The following is a 15,045-nucleotide window of genomic DNA, read 5'->3' on the forward strand; positions in this document are numbered from 1 at the left end:
TTCCTGTATCCAAATATTTTTCAATAAAACCTTCAAACCTTCAAAACCTACGTCGAGGAGAGTAGCATCGCAAGAGAAGAATTCTACAGGGAAGCTCTATTTAAGTTTTCAATTTTATCCTGGTTGAAAAAAAAATTAAAAGAACATTTTCCCGATATCTTCACTGATTTTTTTTTCAACCTCTTACATCTCTAGTGAAGGACCCACAGGAAACGCTGTCTTTAGTTAACCAGTGTCTCTAAGTGAAGCTTGAAATGCACGTGGCCTAGCACCAATTCTAATTTTTCATTCAGTAATGTCTCTGCACATGTTTCACTGTTTGTGCAGGGGAAACGACACGTATTGTTGTTGAGCTGGCTGTAGAGCTTCAAAAGACGTGTATGCTCTGTTGTCAAATTATCCTCGTACACTATTTAAACGTGTGAAGTCATACCTTGGCCACAGAAATGATGGCTAACATTCCTGTTTTAATGCTTTATTACAGTAAAACGTCGATGAAGCAAGCCTGTTTATGTGCAAGAATAGTTACAAACATCAGGTAATTTGACGTACAGAAACCCTCCTGCAAGAAAAAAGGTATTTAGCGATGCCTCTGTTACATGCGAATTCTATTTCTTCAGTTGGAAAGAGAAGATATTTATTTATTTGTTAGACTGCTATGAGTATAGGCTTTCATGAGTATTGTGCCTTCAACTGCTTCTCAGAGTCCTTAAAAACTATGTTCTCCATGGCTCGATAATGGGCAGGCATGCTTCAGTGAACTTTCCTTAACGTTCGCATAGAGTCATGCAAAATAATTAGCTTCCCCAATATTACTGACTTGCTTATCCTTCTTATCTTGACAAATCTCTTCCAGCTCACTAATCCTACGAGCAAACCACAGTGTCGAGAAAGAACTTCGCGTCTACATGAACCTGCCGTAGCCGCTGGACTGTACAAAAATAATCCTCCACGTCGCCTACGCTACACGCAAGCGGTTACAGTGGCGGCGAACGTTTCGAGCTTGGTATATACGTTATCAGAGTTATTTGTTATAGTTTGTTATGAGAGTTATTTTACATGTATATGGGTCAGTAAGATTTACAGTAGTGCTTTTGAATGCTTCTACCAGGTTAGGAAATTTAGATAAATGTTACTGCACACTTATGAAGCTGTTCATAACATTATTGCAAATAAACACCATTGACTTCGGTGTAGTGTCATGCGATGCAGCCTGCCTTACATAGTGGGCCTGTGCGGTGCATTCTTTGGGCAATTTCTTATGTGAATTCCTTGAGGAAAAAGAACATATTTAATCATTCATGATCTCCGCTCTCACGTGATAACCCAACTTACCTAAACACGCATTATACGTGATTGCCATCTTGTCTATTATGGTTTGGTTACACTCAACCAGAGTTCTGTTTCCAAGAATATCTGTAAGCAGAGGCGTATTGGGATTTTCAGTATATATCACCTGCTTATCAACGTGGTATCGTGTAACAATGCTTGTTACAGCAGAAGCAAATACTTCGAGGGGTAATGAGTGCGGCACTATCGCCAGCGGAAACATTAAGATACGCTACTAATTAAGCTTAGGCTGTAAAACCTGTGAAAACTTCAACGTATATGATATTGAAGAAACTTTTCGCCCACACCGAAACAAGAGCAGCTTATACATTTAACTCAAGAGACCCAAGAGGGCATCCTAATGCGTGCATTTTTTTCTTCAGTTAAGTTTGGTCATCTAAATATGCGCCTTAGGGAAAACACAGCGGGGTAAAACAGGTGAAGCATTACACTAGTGTAATGTCCAGTGTGCTACCAAAGACACGGGAAAGCGACAAAAAGCACAGGCAACACGCCACTTACTGCATATAAACATTATTATCTTTACTACAAAGGGCCCAATGGTAATTACGATTGTAAGGTGGCAATATACTTATATTTCTAAGTTTTTAAACCCAATATATCCATTTCTCGAACTACACCAAAACAAAAATGCAGAATATGTATTACAAGAATTCACATCTATATTTTATACTCGCAAAGTTAGAAGGCGCTACCTTCTTCGTTGATCAACATTGAGCCTTGATTCAATGATATTCTCATATCTCAGTGTGCGCCACAAACACAAACACACATGAAATGTATTTATGTTTAGAACCCATACGATTGCTCATAAATTGCTCATATAAGTACAGCGCGTTTGAAACTAGATTCAAGTATTCAATGACGATTAGCGCATGTGAAAAAATTAACCACGACTTACAGCTTAGCTTTTCAGGAATATCGTTATCAATCTCCTGAAAAGCATCATAGCTTCCGTTAAGACATGGATCTTGATGCTTCTTTTCCCACCGGTTGCAAACGAATGAATAGAAGTCGTTACAAGGATCAATGGTGGTGTTAAGCGATTCATTTATTAGTTTGGCTGTAAAGTAAGAACATTCATTCAGATATTTACTCAAACTCTTCAAAAATTCTTCCATAGCATTCTAGATATAGCGACAAATGTTGCTGGCCAACTGAACACAAAAAATTTATAGACATCTGTGACGAGCCAAATAAGCTACATATACAGCCATTCAAAACGCCTTCTTGCCCCCGTCGGGAACAGTTTGAAAGCGTTGTATGTCTGCATCGACTTAAGCCTAGCGGTGTTTTTGGGCCCATATGTATGTATATAAGGCATCTGCAAAACGGCGTCTGCACATGCTTAGGAAACATTTTGCACGACACGAACGTATAAAAAGTGCTCGTGCTGATTCTCTTTTGAAGGAACATATAAATACATTTTGAAGATGTTCTCTGCTTGATACAGTTGTCACATATCTATCACCCAATATGGCCACACATCCTGCGGTCAAATAGAACATGAGTTCAGTTCCTCTACATCTTTTTCTAATTTATTTGTCCAAAGAGGTGAGCATCTCCGTGTGGGGGAAGGAGATGCACACATATATGTTGGCAATGGGTTACCGGTTGCAGGGTTTCTACATATGTGAAGCAATCGCAAAAATTGCGGTAAACATGACTGACAAAGCACATGTACGGGCAACCCAAGGTCTTTACAAATTTAGGCATTTAAATAGTTCTCAGAAGAGAATTATTGCACACCTAAAACCTAAAAAAAATCTATGCAGACCTAACGCAAATACGAAAAGCTATGTGAAGCGTTGCTTTCACGAAGCAGTTGAAAAAACTATATGATCTTGTTCATTTCGAACCTTCCTCTTTCGTACCATAGAAGCTAGCGCGCGCATTTACTCCCGCTCATCCGCGCTATAAAATGTGGCAAACATTGTATTGCTGTAAGCATCGTCACATCTTCTTTTTTGTTCTACATTCACCGATTGTTATTAGGTCGATTGCCCTTCGCGGATACGTGCCATATTGAGGATATTCTGACAACCATCATCGACACGCGGATACGCTTCGTGGCCGATTCAAGTGTTTTCCACAGCATAAACATCGTAACCACCGTCAACACGTAGCTATCATCTCCAAAAGTTATTTGTTATCACGATATGTACCGCCCAGTTTTAGTCCAATCCCTTGTTGTGAGTCTGTGTCATTATGTGGAAATAATCATCATAATGCTAAACACGCGGACGCGCTCTGACTCATTCTCTTATGTAGGTGTGTCCCATAGTATGAAATTCAGCCCGTGAACACGCTTGTTGGCTGTTTCAGTCTCGATATATGACCTAATATGGAAACGCTTTTGGCACCTATCTCTATATTTGTTGTTTTAACAGAAAATATGTCATTCAGGTAAGGGGAATAACGGAAAAATGATGTTAGAAATGACTCAGTGTCCTTCCACGCTGTGAACAAGCATGACCAGAGAAGCTGTGTACGTGGGCCCCTTAATGATGAAATGCACCTCCGCCGCGGGTCGGGTCGGCATTGCACAATCTTCGGGATCGAGCCACTTATGGGTCAAGTGCTTAACGACTGCTTCACCTCTGCCGCAGGTTGGCCCGCTATTGCACTATGTTCGGGATCGCTTCACGTATGGGGAGTGCTTATGCCTGCTATACCTCCGCAACGGGTCGACCCCGCTTTGCACTATCTTTCGGATCGACTCACGTATGTGGAATGTTTAACGCCTACTTCACTTCCGCCGCGGCTCAGCCCGGTGTTGTACTATCTTCGGGATCGGCCCATGTTTGGTGGGCGCTTAACGCCTGCGTCACCTCCGCCGCGAGTCGGTCCGGCATTGCACTATCTTCGAGGTCGGCTCACGTATGGGGAGTGTTTAATGCCTTCTTCACCTCCGCCGCGGGTTGACCCGGCATTGCACTATCTGCGGGATCGGGCCACGTATGGGTCGAGCGCTTAGCGCATGCTTCACCTCCGCCGCAAGTTCGCCCACTATTGGACTGTCTTCGGGATCGGCTCCATATGAGCAGTGTTTAATGGCTGCTTCACCTCCACTGCGGGTCGACCCGCTGTTGCACTATCTTCGATTCGGTTCACGTATGAGAAGTGCTTATGCCAGTTCACCTCCGCGGCGGGTGGGCCCCACTGGCACTATCTTTGGGATAGGCTCAGGTATGGGGAGTGGTAATGCCTGCTTCACTTCCGCCGCGAGTCGGCCCAGTATTGAGCTATCTTCGGGATCGGGCAACATATGGGTTGAGTGCTTAACGCCTGCTTCACCTCCGCCGCAGGTCCGCCCGCTATTGTACTAGGCTCAATATCGGCTCACGTATGGGGAGTGCTTTTGTCTGCTTCACCTCAGCGGCGGGTGGGCCCCGCATGCACTATCTTAAGGATCGGCTCACGTATGGGGAGTGCTTATGCCTGCTTCACCTCCGCGGTGGGTGGTCCCAGCATGCACAATCTTCGGGGTCGGGCAACATATGGGTCGAGAGCTTAACGCCTGCTTCACCTCCGACGCAGGTCGGCGCGCTATTGCACTACCTTCGGTATTGGCTGACGTATGGGCGGTGCTTATGCCTATTTCACCTATCCGGCGGGTGGGCCCCGCATGCAATATCTTTGCGATAAGCTCACGTATGGGGCGTGTTTAATGCCTGCTTCACTGCCGCCGCCGGTCGACCCGGTATTTTTCTATCTTCAGGATGGGACCACGTATGGCGACTGCTTAAGGCCTGAGTCACCTCCGCTGCGGGTCGGCCGGGCATTGCACTATATTCGGGATTTTTTTCTACATGTGGACACAATAGTGTGGAAAGTAACCCTTAACAGCTTCGCTGTAAAACAGGAAAGAAGAGCAACAACGAAAGGGGAAAAGGAAACAAAATACGGCACTGTTTCAAGTCGACGTATGAGACCAGTTTTACGCAAGAAGCGCAACAGCGCTTTCAAAGCCTTCTTTGCAGAGAATTGTCTCGGCGAGTGTGCCAAGACCCTTTCCTCCGACAAAGGGCGTTTGTGAAGGCTAACACTTTTGAAAGTTATTTCCTGGGCACATTCAAGCGGAGACACTCACAAAGTGGGTGATTGTTTCCCCGGACCTGCAGCCGTCGTATGTAGGGCTCTTGGCCATTCCTATCCGTAATGAATCCGCAATTGGGAAGGCCACGCCAAGCCACAGGTCGCACAGAAGCGTTTCCTCAGCTCTGAATAGAGCCCTGGCGGAACATGTAGCCGTAGCTTCAGATTGAAATTGTGCAGGTGAGCGTTGGTAAATTCCATCGAGTTCCACTGTACAAGCGTAAGTTCAAGTGCGACCGAACGAATCCCTGCAGCTGCGTCTTTTTTGGAATAGGGTAGGGCTACAGAGTAGTGGCCATCATGAGCCGATCGGGCGGCCTCGTGTGCACGTTAATTTCCATAGATACCACAATGTTCCAGTATCCGCTGACAAACTATGTTGCGTTTTTTCTCTATTCCTTCGCTATGAAGAACTCTTATCTCAGCGACTTATTGTTCATTCGGCCCATGGCTAAATGGCGGCATAATGCAGCGGAGAGCGGCTTTGGAGTCGGAGAAGATTTACCATGTCTGTGGTGGTTCTTCACTTACGAATTCTAGAGCAGCACGGAGCGCGGAGTGTACTGCAGTTATCGATGATGTAAAATGCGACGTCTTGAATTTTATGGTGACCGGTTTCGCGGAAATAGCCACTGCTCCTGCTGAGCTCTCAGAAGATACTGAACCATCCTTGTAAATGTTAAGGCATTCGCTATGTTTTTCATGCAGTACCAGTATTGTGGCTTGTTGTAGAGCTACAATTGACGATTGTGTTTTCTTTTGGATACCAGGAATGATTAGGAGGGGTTCGAGGGAATGTAGGCACCACAAGGGTAATGGTAATCTCGCTGCAGGCATGAAGTTCGAAGGAAGCACTGAATGACGCGAAGCAATAATATCGTTGAACACAGAGTGTGGCGTAGAAGCAGGAAATGAGGTGAGGTGGTGTGATGGAATCCGGGCGTAATGCCTGATGTGCATTCTTAAGGCATCGACATGAATATATGTTGTGACTGGGTGATCACGCGTGTTTACGACAGTTGCTCCTGATGATGCACATCTTGGAATTCCAAGGCGTATTCCCATCGACTGGAGGACGTCTACGTTTGTTCTTTTGGTTCTGCTCAGCACAGGTAAGCTGTAGCGCATGAACCGGAGAATCTTACCGTATAAGGTTGAAGCGTTGCTCGCACAGATGCACCCCACGAGTTTCCCCCAAGAAATCTTAGCCCATGGGCGATCATGGCCAGTTTCTTTTTCATGTAGCCACCGTGAGGAGACCAAGAAAGGCCGAGATATATAATTATTCCTAGAAAGTGGTGGACCTTCTCATAACTAAGAGCCTGCCCATTGATTTTAATGATGTATGGGCCCATCGCATTGCGCGTGAACGTAACCAGCGAGCACTTCTGAGATGACAGCTCTAGACCCCGACCTTGTAGATAGTTTGACGTCAGCGTAGCACTCTCTGAAGCCTGGCACGTATGTGTAGATGCGTAACCCCTGATGCTCAGATGCAGATGTCAGCTTCATATGTTGACAGGTGCGCGGACTGCGGAAGTACATCAGCAAGGTCGATGAGCGCAAGGTAAAAGAGAGTGGGGCTCAGCACTCCCCCTTGAGGCACACCACTACAAGTACAACGGTGCCTTGTTGTACCATCTTCTGTTTATATAAAGTTCAGCCCGTCAGACAACTTTAATCCATTCGTAGACACGGCCCACCAATCAAATGTTCCCCAAGGTATTCAGAATGGCTCCATGTGATGCATTCGCGTATGCGCCTTTGAAATGCAAGATCATCGCCGCAGATATTCTCTTGAGACTTTTTTGTTGCTGTACAGATAAGACAAGGTTAATGACGTTATCTATCGAGGACAGTCCTGGCCAAAAGCCGGTCATAGCGTCACAGTATATCTAGTTATGCTCCAGGTACCACTCTAGGCGACTCAGTATCATTCTCTCCATCCCATTTTGAAAACATCTGGCAAGCGCGATGTGGTCCTAGGAGGCCAGGTCCAGGGGATATTTGCCTGATTTGAACAGAGGAACGAGGCGGCTGGGCTTGCACGAGGGAGGAACCAATTCGTTACAGTATTTATCGTTTTATGTGGTTAGAAGGACACGCCGAGCTGTTTGACCGAGGTTACATAGGGCCATGTAAGTGACACTATCAGGTCCATGGGATGAGGAACGCTTGCATGCTGCCAAGCTCATTCGCAGGGAACAAATTGTCCATCCGGAAATTTCTTGAGATCGGCGTGCTTCCTAGATTACTCGCCGTGAACGCGGACCCCTTACCGGCAACCCTCGCGCAGAAGTCTTCGGCTACTTCAATTTCGCGAATAACTTAATTGATAGCAAGACACTTGAAGGGGTGATGCTGCTGTGCCATTGTTGGTAGGCCGCGGACAATTCTCCATATTTGAGATATAGATTTGTGTGCATCGAATAACTCGCATAAAGATTTCCGGCTTAGAGACTGGAGTGCATTGATTCGACGATGAATCTTCGGCAGACGTCTCGCGTCCCTCAAGTTGCAGATGAATTTTGGGCACCTATACGATCGTTCAACACAACGATGGATTGCTTGGGCCGCTCCAATTCCACTTTATATTCGTAAAACTGTGATGAAGGTGCAAAATTACAGGCACCGTTATCAGTAGCAGCTTTGATTATGCCCTCTAAGTTCTCAATACAGCGTTCTTCCTTTTCCTGACATCGCTTGCTTTTGAGTGACCTGTACTTTGCCCAGTTGACTCATGAAGAAACGATGATGTGCGACTTGCCTAGGCCCTTGACTTTTATATAGGGGGGAATATTGTCACTTCCATGGGTCTCATTGTCTGCAAACCACTGTGCCTTGTTACTTAGGTTGCGTGACACAAACGTTAGGTCGAGGCAGCGGCTATATGTCAGTCCCTGTAAGAGCGTAGGACTGCTGTAGTTTACACAAAACAATTCATGATCTGACGCAAAGGAGGAAACTTGTCTTCCCCGACGATTCATCTTCTAGTTTCCCCGTAGTGGGTGATGAGCATTGAAATCGCCGGTGGTGATCCACGGCCCAGGTATCGCTGATATTATAACGCTTAATCTCGCAGTGTCAAAATGCTTGAAGGTGGAATATACATACCTGCAAGCATGAAAATGAGGTTATTGGGTTTTACTCTCAGGCATACGTATTCGTTGTTATCATCAGGTATTACTTAGTGCTCAATATAGATAAGCTCGCATCTGATATAAATGATGACCTTACTGTGGTCGTTCCAGGTGGCAGACGCGTGGTTCCAAATGGTGATAATGGGAAATTTATTCTTAATTAAAAAGGGCCGAATATCCGAAATGCGGGGCTTAACGCCTCGGGCATAGCATTGAAAAATCGAACCGTCTTTGAAACCTTTACAGAAAGGCTGCAGAGGAGGAGGCATGGCGCTTCTCCAGACTTAACAGCACCTAGCTTCTGGCATTCAATATTTGGAGTGCGCCGTGAACGCTAACATAATCCTATTCCATAAGAAAGGGGACGCCGAAGACTTGAAAAATTATAGACCAATCAGCTTACTGTCCGTCGCCTACAAAGAATTTACTAAGGTAATTGTAAACAGAATCAAGAACACCTGAGACTTCGGTCAACCAAAGGACCAGGAAGGATTCCGTAAAGGCTACTCAACAACAGACCATATTCACACTATCAATCAGGTGATACAGAAATGTGCGGAATATAACAAACCCTTATACATAGCTTTCATTGATTACGAAAAAGCGTTTGATTCAGTCGAAACCTCAGCAGTCATAGAGACATTGCAGAATCAGGGTGCAGACGAGCCGTATGTAAAAATACTGACAAATATCTATAGCGGCTCCACGGCCACCGTAGTCCTCCATAAAGAAAGCAACAAAATCCCAATAAAGAAAGGCGTCAGGCAGAGAGATACGATCTCTCCAATTCTATTCACAGCGTGTTTACAGGAGGTATTCAGAGACCTGGATTGGGAAGAATTAAGGACAAGATTTAATGGAGAATACCTTAGTAACTTGCAATTCGCTGATGATATTGCCTTGCTTAGTAACTCAGGAAACCAACTGCAATGCATGCTCACTGACATGGAGAGGCAAAGCCGAAGGGTGGGTCTAAAAATTAATCTGCAGAAAACTAAAGTAATGTTTAACAGTCTCGGAAGAGAACAGCAGTTTACGATAGGTAGCGAGGCACTGGAAGTGGTAAGGGAATACATCTACTTAGGACAGGTAGTGGCTGCGGATCTGGATCATGAGACTGAAATAATCAGAAGAATAAGAATGGGCTGGGATGCGTTTGCCAGGCTCTCAGATCATGAACGGCATGCTGCCATTATCCCTCAAGAGAAAAGTATATAACATCTGTGTCTTACCAGTACTCACGTACGGGGCAAAACCTGGAGGCTTACGAAAAGGGTTCTACTTAAATTGAGGACGACGCAACGAGCTATGGAAAGAAGAATGATAGGTGTTACGTTAAGGGATAAGAAAAGAGCAGATTGGGTGAGAGAACAAACGCGAGTTAATGATATCTTAGTTGAAATCAAGAAAATGAAATGGACATGGGCAGGACATGTAATGAGGAGGGAAGATAACCGATGGTCATTCAGGGTTACGGACTGTATTCCAAGGGAAGGGAAGCGTAGCAGGGGGCGGCAGAAAGCTAGGTGGGCGGATGAGATTAAGAAGTTTGCAGGGACAACGTGGCCACAATTAGTAGATGACCGGGGTAGTTGGAGAAGTATGGGAGAGGCCTTTGCGCTGCAGTGGGCGTAACCAGGCTGATAGAGTGATGATGATGATGATGAACAGCCCTAGTACGAATGCTAGTTAAGAGCACTCGAAGAGCATTCATGAGGGTGTGGCGGTCTCACGGTCGCACAGCAGCAGCCAGACATCCCTTCGCCTTTTGACTCTATAAAATATTATCGCAGAGTGTGCGGGAAAGGGAAGTGGTGCAGGGTGTGCAACCGAGCCGTAGAGGCTGAACAAACACAAAAATAAAGTCAGTTGTTGCTTGTTCTTCAGGGACGCATCACTCGCTTCTTTCTGCTGATTTCTAACAGCACTCGCTTCCCCCACTACATTGGTCACCCGGACGAGCAGCAAGTGCTATGGACACACCTAAAGGCACCGAAATTCCGGCACTCTCCGGCGTCGAGGTCAAACTTCCTGCGTTTTGGACTGCGGACCCTGCATTGTGGTTCCTTCACCTATAATCCCAATTCGCTGCACGACGCATCACAGCAGATTCCACGATATACCATTATGTGGTGAGTAGTCTGCCCCATCAACTGCTAGCGAAATTAGAGACCTGCTACTTTTCCCACCAGCAGACAACCTTTACGAAGCTTCGAAGGCAACACTCATTCGCAGACTCACGCCCCCCGAAAGCCAACGGCTACAACAGTTTCTCCACGAAGCCAACCTCGGTGACAGGACGCCAAGCCAGCTGCTTCGTCATATGCAGAAGTTATGTGGCAGCAAAGTGGATGGTCTTGACAGCCTGCTGCTCCGAGAAATATTCCTACAGAAAATCCCCCCGAACGTCAGAATGGTCATGACTGCCTCAAATGAGAACGACATATCCAAGCTGGCCGAGTTAGCCGAGAAGCTCATGGCGGTGGCTCCCACACCTTTCGCGGCCGTCACAAGCGAACAGTCTCCACATGAGCAGCTTCATGAGCTGAAGAATGAAATCTCGCGTCTCGTGGATTCCATGTCCGCCCTCCATACCGCGTCACGGTCAACCAGTCAGAGTGCTCCGCAGTCGCCTATGAAACGCCAAAAACTATGTTAGTTCCATCGCAAGTTCGGCAATGCTGCACGCAAATGCGTAGCACCCTGCGAGCCCTCGCGAAACGCCCTGGGCAGGCGCTGAGGGTGACCAGCGTTTCTGCCAAGCAAGAACGTCGATCATCAGTCTTTTTCCTAACCGACCGCAATAGCGGTTTCCGCGTCCTCATCGACACAGGCGCCGAGTGAGCGTACTTCCAGCATTGCCCGCGGACAGAAAGCGCTGGAATACATCGCTTTTTCAAGCAGTCAACAACAGGGCCATCGCCACGTATAGAAACCGCTCCGTATCCGTCAGTCTGGGCCTGCAGAAAACGCTACGATGGAGTTTCTAGTAGCCGACGTGAAATTCGCTATTTTCTGGGTGGATTTTCTGCGCCACTTCGGACTGTTAGTCGACGTGCGTAACCGGAGGTTACAAGACCCTGTGTCACAAAGCGATGTAAAAGGCAAGGCTTGAAGACATACTCCTCTTCTTCACTTCCATACTGAGCGAATTTTCTTACCTGACACACAAGCGCCAAGTGGGATCCCCAGTAAAACACGACGTGTTTCGCCACATAACTACTACTGGACCACCGGTTCACGCTCGACCACGTCGATTGTTGCCTGAGAAACTGGTGGTGGCAAGACAGGAATTCGACCATATGTTGGAGTTGGGTATGATCCAGCCTTCTTCCAGCCCTTGGGCATTTCCCCTTGACATGGTTCCTAAGCGATCATCGGGTGACTGGCGTCCTTGCGGGGACTCTCGAGCGTTGAACAGTGTCACAACGCCCGACACGTTCCCCGTGCCACATATTCATGACATACTGGCCGGTCTGCATGGGGCCAAACTTTTTTAAAAAGTGATCTCGTGTGGGCATACCACCAAATGCCACCGGAAGATGTCCCCAAGACTGCTATCACTACACCCTTTGGTCTATTCGAATTCCTGCGCATGCCATTCGGCCTTCGCAACGCGGGTCAAACGTTCCAAAGGTTTATAGACGGTGTTTTGTCACCCCTACCTGGACGACATGCTTATCGCGAGCACCAACCTGGAAGAACATGAAGGGCACCTGCGGATTGTTTTTCGGCGCCTATCTGAGCAAGGCATTGTCGTCAATGCGGCAAAGAGTGAACTCGGCATGTCTGAGTTATCATTTCTGGGCCACATCATTTCGAGCTCGGGGGTACGGCCACACCCAGCTAAAGTACAGACCATACAAGATTTTCCACTGCCAACAACGAAGCGCCAACTGCGTGAATTTCTCAGATTGCTAAACTTCTACCGCCGCTTTGTGCCTAAATGCACCCATATCATACAATCGCTTCACGGACAGCTCAAGGCAACGCAAGGATCTTCAAATGGCCTGCCTTGGCGCGAAGAAGCGAAAAGGGCTTTCAACCAAAGCAAGCAGGCCTCGGCAAATGCGGCTCTCCTGGCATACCCACGGTCAGTAATTCCCCAGTGTTTAATGGTCTATGCCTCAGACATAGTCATCGGCGCCGTGTTACAACAGCTGAGACGGCACATGGCACCCAACTGCAGTCTTCTAGAGGAAGCTGAAACCTACTGAGTACCTCTACAGCACCTTCGGGCGCGAACTGCTAACCGTCTACTCGAGTAAACGCAACTTCCGGCATTTCTTGGAAGGCGTCGAGTTCTTTATTTTAACCGACCATAAGCCGTTGACCTATGCTCTCCGCTCTATGCGTTCGAACGGTGGCACGCAGACGACCAAGTGAACTTTGGCAACTGGCATACATCTCCGAGTTCATGACAGACATCCGCCACGTAAAAGGGAACGACAACGTTGTTGCCGACGCCCAGTCGCGGAGCGCTACAAACATCGTCAACGCTCCAGAAGGAGTTACTTCGACGCGTTGGCGGCAGCCCAAAGAGAAGACGAAGAGCTAAAAAACCTCCTAACAAGAAAAACCGCCCTCAAGCTACAGTGGATGCAGATTTCGGGATCAGGCAACCAGATTTGCTACGACACCTCCACGGGCAACCCACGCCCCTTCGTGCCTGCCAATCTACGTCGCCGCATTTTCCTATCTCTTCACAAGCTATCGCATCCTGGAATCAAAGCTAGGCAAAAGTTGCTCACAGCAAGGTTCATCTGGCCAGGTATCAACCGGGACCTGCGTTGCTGGGCGAAAGGATGCATACCGTGTCCGCGTGCCATTATCATTCCTTTGTTTATTCATTCACTTCGTTGTAATAATTGCGCCTGCTCTTCTATTCCATACTTTTCAAGTGTCAAATATCTCGGTGTTCATTTCGATTCTAGGATGTCTTGGGTCAGTTATTCCGCTAATGTTTGTGAACGGCGGCGCACAATAGCGTGTCTGCTATACTCCGTCAAAGCACCATGCCTAATTTATATGTGCAAAATGATAGCTCATGCATTAGGACGCAGTGGACTGCGTTGCGGAGTTTTGTGTTTTTACTACTGCTCAGGGTTCTGGCGCAATAATGTTGGTTGCTTACTAAATTTATACGGCGATGTGATGCACAGTATGCAAAGGTACGTTACCTCTTTGAATACACTCTGGGGAGTCACATATTTTCCACGTTTCTGGAAATACAAGAAACATGTGTTGTCTAGGTGCACCACACAAAGTTATCTCACTGCCGTGCCTTTCATAAACGCCGTACTCACAATACCAAAAATCATTGCTGACTTTGATATAAATCTCAGAGCCTATAATATTATAAAGCCCCAAATGCAAGAAATGCTCAGAATAATAACTATCACCTGCGCGAATTTTTTTCTATGTAAAGATTCATATTGCACCAAAAGCTTTCTCGATAAATAACCAGTATAAAAAATCAGGTTTATTTCTTTCTTTGGCCTTGGTAGCTGCTGCGAATATACAGAAGCCATGTGTTTGACTCCCCTGCTAGCAAACAAAATTCAGTAAAATGCTGCTGATCCTCCGAAATACAGACAGGCTTCGCAATAAGCTAGGTATTCTTGAACGCATGCGCAGCCAATTCTTCAATGACAAAGTTGAGATTACACGGCGCATGAGTTTTATGTCATGTCAGAAAAGGAAGTAGTTTATTAACGCGCTCCTACTTACATGTACATATTCACACGTGTGTACAAAATGTCTTCAATCCATAACGCTCATTCTCATAGCGCACGCTTATTTTCGGTATGGTTGCGTACAGAAGACGATGTAAAAGACGGTGCATTCTTGCAGCTACAGCAAAGTTGCATTTCACGGCTAACAAATTTATGTGACTGAGATTCATCTCAAGACAATACAAAGACCCTAACCGTGAATAATATTGTGGTTAGTGCTCAACATACTGCTTCTCTGTCTTGCTTGAAACTAAAAGAAGGCCTTATTCAAACGAGAGTGTAATGCATGGCGTCGGAAGCTTACCACTGTCTTTATTCTGTGCAGTTACTAAAGCAAGAAACCAAATCCACGCCGTTATTTGGATTGCCTTGAAATTCATCGCTTAGATGATCAAATACCCAGTCGTGTGAAGCTGCAAAAGACTAACAATTATAATCTATTAATTTAAAAGAATGCGACTATTGTCAAACGTTATGTCAAACGTATATGAAGAGATTATTGTCGCTAACGCCCCACGCAGTCAAGTCAGCCACTCGTAAGTGGCATGTACAAATGGATGGAAAAACGTCAATGCAGACAAGATCGATGTACATGGTATATGCACACCTGCCAACCTGTGTACCACGAAATTATGGAGATTCTATGAAGAAAAAGAAGGGGGCTGAAGAGATAGACGACCGCAAGAAAAAAATGATTTTCTTTCCCCGGGCCGCACCATCGT

At 46.3% G+C, this 15,045-nt stretch overlaps 1 long non-coding RNA gene across 1 annotated transcript; it reads right to left on the reverse strand.

Annotated features, from left to right (window-relative positions):
• Positions 1-473: 473 nt before the first annotated feature.
• On the reverse strand, positions 474-13,811 carry LOC126517439 (uncharacterized). Its single transcript, XR_011891342.1, has 4 exons — positions 13,769-13,811; positions 2,252-2,413; positions 1,336-1,416; positions 474-562 (listed from the first exon to the last, which is right to left on the reverse strand). It is a non-coding gene; the product is annotated as an uncharacterized lncRNA (long non-coding RNA).
• Positions 13,812-15,045: the final 1,234 nt, after the last annotated feature.

This window comes from Dermacentor andersoni, unplaced genomic scaffold (genome assembly GCF_023375885.2).
Source record: "Dermacentor andersoni unplaced genomic scaffold, qqDerAnde1_hic_scaffold ctg00000041.1, whole genome shotgun sequence".
Taxonomy (NCBI): Eukaryota; Metazoa; Arthropoda; class Arachnida; order Ixodida; family Ixodidae; genus Dermacentor; species Dermacentor andersoni.